The sequence below is a fragment of the Ostrinia furnacalis genome, unplaced genomic scaffold, assembly GCF_004193835.3.
Source record: "Ostrinia furnacalis isolate ACB-3 unplaced genomic scaffold, ASM419383v2 OfSCF6505, whole genome shotgun sequence".
NCBI lineage: Eukaryota > Metazoa > Arthropoda > Insecta > Lepidoptera > Crambidae > Ostrinia > Ostrinia furnacalis.
Genome location: NW_021136744.1, coordinates 253535 through 265876, shown reverse-complemented (window position 1 = coordinate 265876; position 12342 = coordinate 253535).

Below are 12342 nucleotides of genomic sequence, written 5' to 3'. Positions count from 1 at the left end.
TTTCAACATACCTACTTGCCCTTACATCATTAGATTTCAATAAATATCTTAGGAGTTATCGCAGTTTTAAAATAACATCGCAGCAAAATTTTATTATGATCAAGTAAGTTCTGCGCGCCACTGATGGATCAACGCACAGCCTAAACTGCTGATCGTAAAGACCTGAAACTTGGAAGGTGTGTTCTTTGTATGACGTAGGCATCTGATAAGATAGGATTTTCCAAATTTCTACCCCTAAGGATGTGAAAAAGAGGGGCAAAGTTTGTATGGGATAACGTGATTCCTTCGTCCAATATACTTCAAATTTTGCATAAACATTCTTAAACAGAATTAATAGAGTGTTTCGTATTTTAATGAAATTCATCCCTTAACGATATTAAAAAGGGGTAGAAAGTTATTTTGGTGGTGATTTGCTTCAAAGTTGATTATATCAATTACTCATTAGGGGCCGTCCATAAATTACGTCATCGATTTTTTCAGAATGGCACTTTTTGGAGAAATTTATCAAATAACCAAAAAAACACGAATTTAAAAGCAGATTTTTATCAAAAAGTATCATTTTTTATTATTTGTTGGCCTTTTTTGTGTATTTTATGTATTTTTTCAGTATCGCCTGTTATTTAGCATTATTACTGTTTTTATTTTATCAGGATATACCGCTTAGTTTAAAAGTTATTACGTTTTCTTTACAATAAGTAATTGAAAAAAAAAATCTATAAAAAAAAGCTTCGCTACACGTCTATTGGTATGATCATTTTTTGTTAGGGTTCCGTAGTCCTGACAAGGAACACTTATAGTTTCGATATGTCTGTATGTCTGTCCGAGGTTTTGCTTGAAAACTATTGACACTAGGGAGGTGTATTTTTTTTGGGCGACAAAACGGTAAAATAAATTTTTGAAAAAATTTTTTTTTAGGTTAGCTCCCTTACTTATAAAGTGGGGATGAATTTTTTTTTTTCATCTTCTACCCCATCGTGTGGATTAAGACTATTTTTCCATTTAGGGATCTGTTTGCAAATTATTAAAGTTTAAAGTGCCAATTTTTGTTCAAGTAGGGCGTCCCCCCCCACCCCTCTCTAAAAAGTAAAGTGTTAGCTTGAAAAATCTATGCTTTTCATGAACTTTCAAGGAAAACTATAATGGTTAAGATACATCAGTTTAAGAGTAATAGTCATTAATTTGACTGATGTATACAGGGTGTTAGGTAAATGGGTATATGAGCCGACACTAGCCCATGTTAACATGGGCATATAAATGGTATGGTGAAGTCAGAAAATTGATATCTTAATTTTAATTATTTTAATTTTCATACAAATCGGATTTTATAAAATTTATTTTGTATGAAAATTAAAAAACTTAAAATGATGATATCAAATTTCTGACTTCACCATACTATTTATATGCCCATGTTAACATGGGCTAGTGTCGGCTCATATAGGAATATGGTTCCATACCATAGAGTATGCTGGGTCTTTCATGTTGATCACCTTGGTTGGACAAGGAGTGCTGAATGAGGCTGTGACGCTCAATCGGCTCTTGGCAAAGCTTCGCTACACGTCTATTGGTATGATCATTTTTTGTTAGGGTTCCGTAGTCCTGACAAGGAACACTTATAGTTTCGATATGTCTGTATGTCTGTCCGAGGTTTTGCTTGAAAACTATTGACACAAGGGAGGTGTATTTTTTTTGGGCGACAAAACGGTAAAATAAATTTTTGAAAAAATTTTTTTTTAGGTTAGCTCCCTTACTTATAAAGTGGGGATGAATTTTTTTTTTTCATCTTCTACCCCATCGTGTGGATTAAGACTATTTTTCCATTTAGGGATCTGTTTGCAAATTATTAAAGTTTAAAGTGCCAATTTTTGTTCAAGTAGGGCGTCCCCCCCCACCCCTCTCTAAAAAGTAAAGTGTTAGCTTGAAAAATCTATGCTTTTCATGAACTTTCAAGGAAAACTATAATGGTTAAGATACATCAGTTTAAGAGTAATAGTCATTAATTTGACTGATGTATACAGGGTGTTAGGTAAATGGGTATATGAGCCGACACTAGCCCATGTTAACATGGGCATATAAATGGTATGGTGAAGTCAGAAAATTGATATCTTAATTTTAATTATTTTAATTTTCATACAAATCGGATTTTATAAAATTTATTTTGTATGAAAATTAAAAAACTTAAAATGATGATATCAAATTTCTGACTTCACCATACTATTTATATGCCCATGTTAACATGGGCTAGTGTCGGCTCATATATCTACCCATTTACCTGACACCCTGTATAATTTTTTAGAACCTTCGTTCTTATCTTTCATTTCAGTTATTGACAGGTCTACTTAATGTGTAGGGTAGGTACTTAAACTTATCTTGAATATTTGATAGTCTAGCAATTTTGTTAAAACAACGGTGCGCTAAGTACTTAATAACGCCAGAATTGTATTCAATACTATTTGAAAAGAAGGGCAAATTGTTGTTCAACAAACGAATATCGTGATATAAATTTATTATTTTATTTATTAAGGAAATAAACAGCAACATTTATAAAACATAAAATATTAACAAAACCTTTATATCATGGAACATTTTGAAGCAATTAAAATAATATGTGATGTGGAAAAAACGATCAACATACACCGCGATTTCTGGCATCTGACGATAAGGAAGCGTATTATCAGAATGTTTATGATATTATTAGAATTTGTGATTTCCCTGACAATCACCATAGATATGTGCAAATGTTACCTAATCAAATATCCTGCAGTATTTAATTTATGGGTGACTTTTCTCACAATGCGAATCTTTATAAGTTTTTCTATATCTTTTTACTATGGTCCGAAATCCGGAAACAATTTTATAAAACTTCTTTTATATTTATCCCAGTCCCACGTTGTTGTAAGACGTCATGTACAATACGAATCATCGTTAATGAATCTTAAAATAAAAACACTTATTGTTATTGTTTCTTTTGTTGTTGTGAGGACTATTATAGCAATTTTGAATTGGAATCAAAGAAATGATTCAGAATGTCCGACTCCACTTTTGCATATTTTGTTTGTAATTTTTGTAAATTTGCACGTAAGTCGATATTTAGCAGGAGTTTTGATGTATTATTCTCTGCTCACTATAGTAGCGAGTATGCTACAAGCAGTAAATGAGCTAATCAAGGAGGCGGCTCTAGAGGGGTCACTTGAGGAGAATATAAGTAATTTGGCCTCCGTCTACAAAGCAATGATTGAATCGGCTCGCTTAATAAAGAAGTGTTTTGCTCACCAAGTAACTCTGTTTTTGATTTTCATATTTTATGTTCTTTTTTAACTTACTATTTTAAAGTTAACCTTATAATACTTTTTTCAGGTTCTAATTTCCATAGCATTAGCAGTTTTATACTTAATCTATACAACCTGGCAAAATTTAAGTTTCATTTTAAAACAACAGGTAAAACACCAAAATCTATTCAGATGTTTGTGCCAAAACAGTACATAATTTGAAGAGTTTTTATTTTCAGGATAGTAATATAAAGTTTGTATCAGAAGCATGGTTTTCTATTATTTATTATGGCAGTTCATTTATATTCCTTACCATATCTGGACAAAGAGTGAGCAATTTGGTTTTAGATCTGAATCGTATGTTGGTCAAAATTCGAAACACATCTGTCTGTAAGTATACCTCTACCTATAATAATATACAGTTATTGTAATGTAAGGCCAAAACGACGACGACGACATCATAAAGGTAGCATTAAGGCGCTGGACGCAGGCCGCTGCCAACCGGGCAACATGGAAAGCATTAGGGGAGGCCTAGTTCAGCAGTGGACGTCCTATGGCTGAGATTATGATGATGATGATGATGATGAAGCCAATACAGTAACGGTTACTGTTTAACCGCCTCTATGGTCTAGTGGTAAGACCACCTGCTTCAGACGCAGAGGTCCCAGGTTCGATTCCCACCCAAGTAACATTTTACTCCATTTAAGAGTTCACATTTAGTTCCAATGTGTACTTAAAGCATTAGTACAGTTCACTCGTGATGTATAAGCTGTATTATTGCAATTAATTACACCTATACCTGTCTAAGGGACTTATAGGAGTGTAGNCAGTGGGAGCAGATTTTTCTGTTCGGTTTGGTTGGTGGTAGGGCTTGTTATGCTAGCTACCACCATCTTACCTAAGTCTGTCGCCATAACAACAATGTTAACAGCATTGTTGTGTTCCGGCAGTTAGAGGTAAGATTCACTACAATACAATAGAGCGCGACGGCGGGGATCAAACCCGCGTTTCTAGGATCACGTGTCGACCAGTCGACACTTTCACCGAAAAACCAACATTTAGATAACCTTGTATTTAGTTAATGGCAATAGGTATATTTTACAGCAATTTGTTCCATACAAGTACCCAAAATTCCTTCCGAATTTTCAGATCCTGAAACACCAAATTACAGGAGGCTGAAGGACTTCCAACACCTGGTGTCAGTGGAGCCCCTTCAGATCGAGCTGCTGCCGACCATGCCAGTCGGGATGTACATCTTGCCCATAATCCTGACCTTGATGATCGACTACATCATTGTCTCCTTGCAAATGAGTCATGACATCTAGTTTTATGTGATGTTGAACCTTTAGCTTTGTAGAAAATGTGTCATTTTTTTACTTGGCTTACTTGGATAGGTATCACGTACAAGTAATGAATGTTAAATCAGTGTACACTAATTTACCGTAGGTACTCGATGTAAGCACAGCACGCATACTAAAAGAGTTTAAATTAAGATAAAACACTGTTAGATAAACCAAATCTTATCTTATTTACTATCGATTTCTCTGTGTATTTTGTGTCAAATAAAGTTTTTTTTATTTCTATATCAATTTTATAATATCGTCACCTAGACAACAGGCCTGCCTAGGCCTGTGGCTACTATTTTACTAACTAGCTGATTAGGTCTGTAGGTACCTAAATGTAGGTCCCCGTCCAACCTTTTTCATAAATAAGTAAAAAAATCATCATTTTATTTCAGACGACAGGCCCATCAATCTAAATCCACGACAATCACGTAGCATCTTAAATAGTTTTAATAATGCTTTTTTGACAACATGAAAATTATGTACTATCGACTGTAGGTACTGTTTTGTATCTTATTTACGTAAAGTAGACATTACCTTCAGGTGATCCGTCTGCTCGTTTGTCTCCTGGCACATAAAAAAAAATACATTTACTAAAGCCCGGTCTGCGCTAATTATACTGCTGTCGCGACAGCAATATAATCGCGCGACAGCAATATAAGTCGCGCTCGCGCACTCACTGCGGGCGCCCGTCGTACAGTCGCGACAGCAGTATAATTACGCGCGAGCGATAAGGATAGCTTGGGGTCATTGGACAAAATTCTACGTGCTCGCAGACCAGACTATAGACGCATTAATTTTTCTCTAGGACGGTTATGACGATTGCCTGCATTCTCCCGAAACTATTTTATGAGACACAAATGTAGTTTCAGCCATAATATTATTTTTCTCGTAATATTATCGTATGATAAATGTGGTTCGCACTAAGCGTTTATTGCGCGCATTACGGCAACGTAGCGACAAGCAATTCGAGGCGATAAATAATTCTGTGACACCGATTCTGGTGTGAATATATCTAGCTAAACTAATTTCCCATCACACGCCTCTAGAATTGTATGTACTGCATACTTAGGCTGAGTTGCACCATCTTACTTTAACTTTAACAAACGTCAAAAATCTGTCAAACTCCAAACAAAATGCACCGGTTATTGTTAAAAGCAAGTTGATGCAACTCAGCTTTACACTTCAATTTTTTATATTGCTCTCCTCATATGGCTATTATTATTCAAAACTTTATTGGGTAGCAAACATGCTTACATTAATTTGTAGTTTAGCAAATTACTGTTTTATCTTTTATGAATTCTAAAAAACAAATTTTGTACAGACAAGTTAGCAAAAACTAAGTTTTTCAAGAAGTTCAAGACCTTTATTTGTAATTATAGAAATAATGTAATTAAAAATGCATTAAATTAGTAAAATATAAAAATAAATTGAGAGATGCCACTAAAACACAAAGTGAATGCCCTGACAACCAACTTACTAACCTAATTAACTCCGTATCTCCAAACTATCATAGTAATTACCTCATATTTTGAGCTTTAAGGATATCGTGATACGACGTTCGTTATAGGATTCTGTCTTATGTATCGTTCTTAAGCCTGTGCGGGAAGGTCCAAAATTGTAAACATATTTCTAAAATATCTGTACTTCCGTCGCTGACTCTTACTCGTACTTACTTCACAGTAGTAATGTTAAGCAGGGACACGTCTTCTTCAAGTTTATTGAAACGAAGAACAATCTTGTTTTACTGATTGAGTTATTGACAGACTGTACATGTGAAAATAAGCATTAGCATAAAATATGCACGGCAAATTTTTTGCGCAGTAATTAAAAGTTATTGTCTTTAAAGTTTTGCTAACTTTCAATCTACACTAATATTATAAAGAGGAAAACTTTGTTTGTTTGTTTGGTTGTAATGAATAGGCTCAAAAACTACTAGACCGTTTTTAAAAATTCTTTCACCTTTCGAACCTTTCGAAAGCTACATTATCCACGCGTAACATAGGCTACATTTTATTTTGGAAAAAAATATGTAGACCACGCGGGCGAAGCCGCGGGCGGAAAGCTTAATATAGACAGTTATGGCACAACGTTAGTCACAATTCGTCACGTCTCTACTTTTACCTTAGTAGTCACAACTCACGCGATAAAAAGGAGATTTTTGAGAGCCGATAGTTCGATTCATTTCTGGAGTAGCGTACATTATGGTGAGCACACTCCTCCATAACCCTCAAATAAGCGTCATATTTAAAGCTAGAGGGGTTAACGAAAATATTAGGGTTGTGAACCTACTGCGTATACTTTACCTCGCGCCCCTATTACGTAGATTGGCCCCACCCGCCGTGTGTTATGGTGTCGTAAGGCGCCCGATTGTACTTGGGATCCTTTTTGCAGCTGTGTGGGAATTACCCAATGATGCTCATTTGTTTCTGTCATGTGTAACAATCTCCCGGGATGAGAAGAATTTGTGCCTAAATATGAGATGTTTTAAACAACGTTTTGCTAACAACGTGCGCACCTGAGCCGCGGAACTACGTATCACTTAAGGAGTATTATTTTAATATTATTAAGTTCGACCTTTCTTTGCAGTAAAAATGACGGAGCCCTTATAAAATCAGATACGGGACAAACAGAAAAGTTTGTCCGGTAAATAAAAGTTTCAAGGAAAATATTTTGATAGGGTTTCAGCAGTTTGTAGGACATGACTATTTTTAGAATTTTCCATTAATATTAATAAGGACTGGGATTCTGTTTTTGCCATCATATAATAGGGCTTCAATGTTGCACGTGTATGGATTATCTTGTCACAACATAGGCTCCACTTTAGTGGATAGAAAATCAAAGAGCTCTTTGATTGGAACAACATTTGGAAGTATTGGCATGTTTGTTCAAATGCCATTTAACGAATTGTAGAATGTATACGATTGTCGACTGATGTATTACGTCTTTCTCCCAGGTTCAATTTACCTCTACTCTATACCAAAACCACGAAAATTTCAGCTGAACCGGGAAAATGTAACGAATAAACTTTCGTAGCTATTTACAATTTTAGCGTAAATACCTACTTAAGCCGTCCCTTAGATATCAGCACTTACCAGAGCGTCATGTAAGAACTAAGCCGTCGGTGGAAGATCCATCCACGGGATTAGACGGCATCAAGGGCCCTTCAGCCTTCAGCCTAGCTAGACTGCGTGAGTGAGACAAGTCCTCCGATAAACCTCTCTTTACGAGCCTAGGTCGTTAATCCTGATAGTGAGTTGAATCTTGAACTTTATGGACTTATTGATGACCATAGTTTTGATTAATTTTAAGTTAATTTAAGAAAGAGCCCCACGGCTGATGAGTATGCGATACCATACATTTTACAGTACCTACGGCTAGCACGAAAAACTTTCGAGTTCGAATCGTTTGCGTATTCGAATCGCCATCAAAAGATTTAGTAAAAAAACTACAACATTGCCCCTGTGAACGTGTCGTAAAGTGAACTTAGTATGAGAAATGATTGCACGAAACTTATTTTGAGAATCAAAATTGTCACGTTCTCGTTTAATTCGAAGGTTGAGTATCGAATATGCAAACGATTCGAAGGCGAAAGTTGTTCATGCTGGAAGTACTGACTTTAAAAAAAGGGAGAAAGAGACATTGTTGTAATTATACAGGCAGTTGTAAAAGTATTGACCGCCAGATGAATCTTGTCGAATGAAAGTTTATATTTTTTGACATGCGGCATAATTAGCTACATCTAATTTTTTTTTACTATGTCATATACTACAATTCTCAATGTATTCGTAAGTAAAGGGCCATACGACGTAAATGTAACATTAATAGACCCAGTCTTGTCTTAGATTATAGAACACTATTTTAAACCCTATCACCAGAGGTAGGTTTCATGTTANCACTATTTTAAACCCTATCACCAGAGGTACTTAGGTTTCATGTAACACTCAGGTCCCACATAATCTCAATAGCCAGGCCCTTGATCTGAGGATTTCCTTTGATATGGCTCTGCGGGATACCAGAAATTCCAGCTTTGACAATTCCAAATAGGTGGAATACTGGAACGTCAGTCCATTAGCGAATTGTCAGTACTTTTTGCGTAGGAACCATGGTTACTAAACCTAAACTAAAACTACTAAAAATAAATATAAGATGAATTTAAGTTACCAAACTTAAATTCATTTTATATTTATTACAAGTAAAGAAAATTCATAAAAAGAATACACTAAAGAAAAACGAAACTTTACTATGTAACTCATTATTCGTAAACATGTAAGTATCTTGTAATTAATATGATGAAATGGTCACATAATCCAAATCACAAAACACTTATTGCTCTGAATTTAATTGACTTGGCAAAATAGTGGCTCTTAATAAAGTGACATGACAAAAATTACTAAATTGTCCCACAAAGTAAAATCACGATTTGACAGCACAAAAGAGTACGTCAACTGACTGATTGTTGAAAAACGCTATTGAAATTAAATTGAATTTGGATGAAAACAGAATTTCCCAGTAAGAGCGCTTTCACATAGTGTAGGCGTTTTTATCGCGCAACTAGCGCTGCAGCTGCGCTACATGTTAAGTATGGATTCGCTCTACTGCAGCGCGACTTAGATAAGAAGCGCTACAGTCGCGCGACATAAACGCCTATAATGTGAAAGCACTCTAAAAGCCAGCTAGTAAACAAATAGAAGCTAATAGCTTCCACCCTTGTGGGTGGCTGACTTGCAGCCATTGCACTCGTTGTCAGTGACGCAGTGATTGCATGAAGTGGAATGCTGATTTACAGCAGCACTTCTAACATTTTGTTACAAAATAGCGCATAAAATGTCACAGTGTTTAGCCCGGCGAGCTTAAGGTTGGGTGTGACACACCCAGACCTTGAAAAATCGATTAATATTTTAATAACGAATTGTTGTTATGCTTCGTGCGCTTGAGTAGCTGCGCGGAGGGACATACGGAAGCGTCCCTTGCCACTGTTTCAGGCGACCGCCGCCCGGGGTATGCTGAGGACGAGGTTAAAGCTGTCAGCGAGTGCGTGACACCCGCCTTACGCTACTTGTAACGAATTTGATCAAACACATTTTATTTTATTTTTATTATTTTATGGATTTTTTTGGTTTTTCTTCAGGCTAAAGATCTACAATGTCTTACGAAGATAATCAAATAGATTATCAGGTCTTTTCAAACAAACTGAAGTCAGTTCTTCCGACAAGTCTGGTAGTGACCAAAATATTGATAAGTAATGTCAACGAAATAAAATTTGAAAGTGACACAGGAGTAGGAGATGTATGACGAAGGGCAGCATGAAGGATTGATAGAGAATAATGGCGAAGGCAATGTTATTTTGTTGGGAAAACATGGAACAAATTGGTTCACAGTACCAAAAATTCGTCTGTAAAAACTGCACAAAATCCTAAAACGAATTAAGTATTTTTTGTTAGTTTTATTATCCATTTTTAGTGTTATTTTGTTCTTATGTTGAGTCTATTTAAAGAAAAAATAGTCTTTATTGTTTTTGTTTTCATATTTTTGACAAAAAATCATAAACAATGTGCCATTACTAATAATTGTAAGTTCAAATTGTAAATTTTCTTAATTTCTTAAATAAATAACATTGCTATATTATTTACTGTAATTTGTTTCTTAAATAAGTTCAAAATATAACTAAATATCAGTTTAATATCAAAGAAAATAGATATTTAAAATAATAGTGTATAATAACCACACAATCACGATCTGGGTGTGCTACACCCACCTAGCGCTTTTTGTTACTTTTTCCAACCTTACGCTGGGCGGGTTAGTTTGATACGGTAGATTATTACATAACATGACAGTGCCATCCGCCCTATCTATGCTACGTCTATCTACAATTCAAGTACACAACAAAAAATAAAATCACTTGTAAGGACTTACCATCCGTGAGTATAGTAAGAATAAAAATGATGACATCGAAAAACATTGCACTTTCTATTAGAATGGACAAGTATCAAATTTTTTTCTTTTAATAAAACTTGAAAATATAAGTGAAACTTATAATAATATTGTGAAAGAATCCTGAAAATATATCTACAAATACAAAAGTTACAGGGCCCTAAGGTTGCGCATAACAAATATTCGCGCCATTTTGATCGGTGTAGTCACGCAGTCATTCGGAGTAAAAACAGTAAAATCACCCCTGGTCCAGTGCTGTTGACAGATCCATTTTTTTAATCTAGTAGTTTTTAATTTTTCAGCCAGGGTCACTCAAGATTCTTTCTTAGTAAAATTGTGTAACCTTTTTTGATATATCCAAGACCTGACAATATATTAAAAGAAAAAGAAGACTTTGACATTATAGTGTCATTCTTGACATTGCGTTAGGGGTGGTAAGCATTGTGATTGAAACTTGAACAGATTCCGTGGAGGGTAGTTGAACGGGAAGCATGGTCGATCTGTTTTAATGGTTTCAATTTATTATTTAATGGACTTCAGTGTACAAATTTGGTGTTATTTTGTGTTCTAAAGTGCAGTGAAGTGATAAATTATAAAAAACATTGAAATACTTCGAATTTGNTCATGTTAACACATAATCTCAATAGCCAGGCCCTTGATCTGAGGATTTCCTTTGATATGGCTCTGCGGGATACCAGGAATTCCAGCTTTGACAATTCCAAATAGGTGGAATACTGGAACGTCAGTCCATTAGCGAGTTGTCAGTACTTTTTGCGTAGGAACCATGGTTACTAAACCTTAACTAAAACTACTAAAAATAAATATAAGATGAATTTAAGTTACTAAACTTAAATTCATTTTATATTTACTACAATTAAAGAAAATTCATAAAAAGAATACACTAAAGAAAAACGAAACTTTACTATGTAACTCATTATTCGTAAACATGTAAGTATCTTGTAATTAAGATGGTGGCAATGGTCACATAATCCAAATCACAAAAGACAATTATTATTCCAGTCAACAACTTATTGCTCTGAAATTAATTGACTTGGCAAAATAGTGGCCCTTTAAAAAGTGACATGACAAAATGTACTACATAGATTGTCCTACAAAATGAAATCACATTTTGACAGCACAAAAGAGTACGTCAACTGACTGATTGTTGAAAAACGCTATTGAAATTAAATTGAATTTGGATGAAAACAGAATTTCCCAGTAAGAGCGCTTTCACATATTACAGGCGTTTTTATCCCGCGACTAGCGCTGCAGCTGCGCTACATATTATGTATGGATACGAGTTGCGCTACTGCAGCGCGAGTTAGAAGCGCTACAGTCGCGCGACAAAAACGCCTATAATGTGAAAGCGCCCTAAAAGCCAGCTAGTAAACAAATAGAAGCTAATCGCTTTACCCTTGTGGGCGGCTGACTGGCAGCCATTGTACTCGCTGTCAGTGACGCAGTGATTGCATGAAGTGGAATGCTGATTTACAGCAGCACTTCTAACATTTTATTACAAAATAGCGCAAAAATGTGTTTAAATTGATACGACGGGTAAGATTATTACATAACATTGTATGAAAAATCTAAACCGCTTAAGTTAGACGCCTGAAATTTGGCATGCAGGTATCTTATTAAACTTAAGCTTAGTTACAATGGGATATTGCAAAATTCCCACGGGAACGGGAGTTAGCGGGAAAAAACATTTGAATGAAAAAATCTAAACCACGTAAGATAGATGAAAGGGGTAAAACGGGATCCACGCGTACGAAGTCGCGGGCGGCCGCTAGTAAATAAAT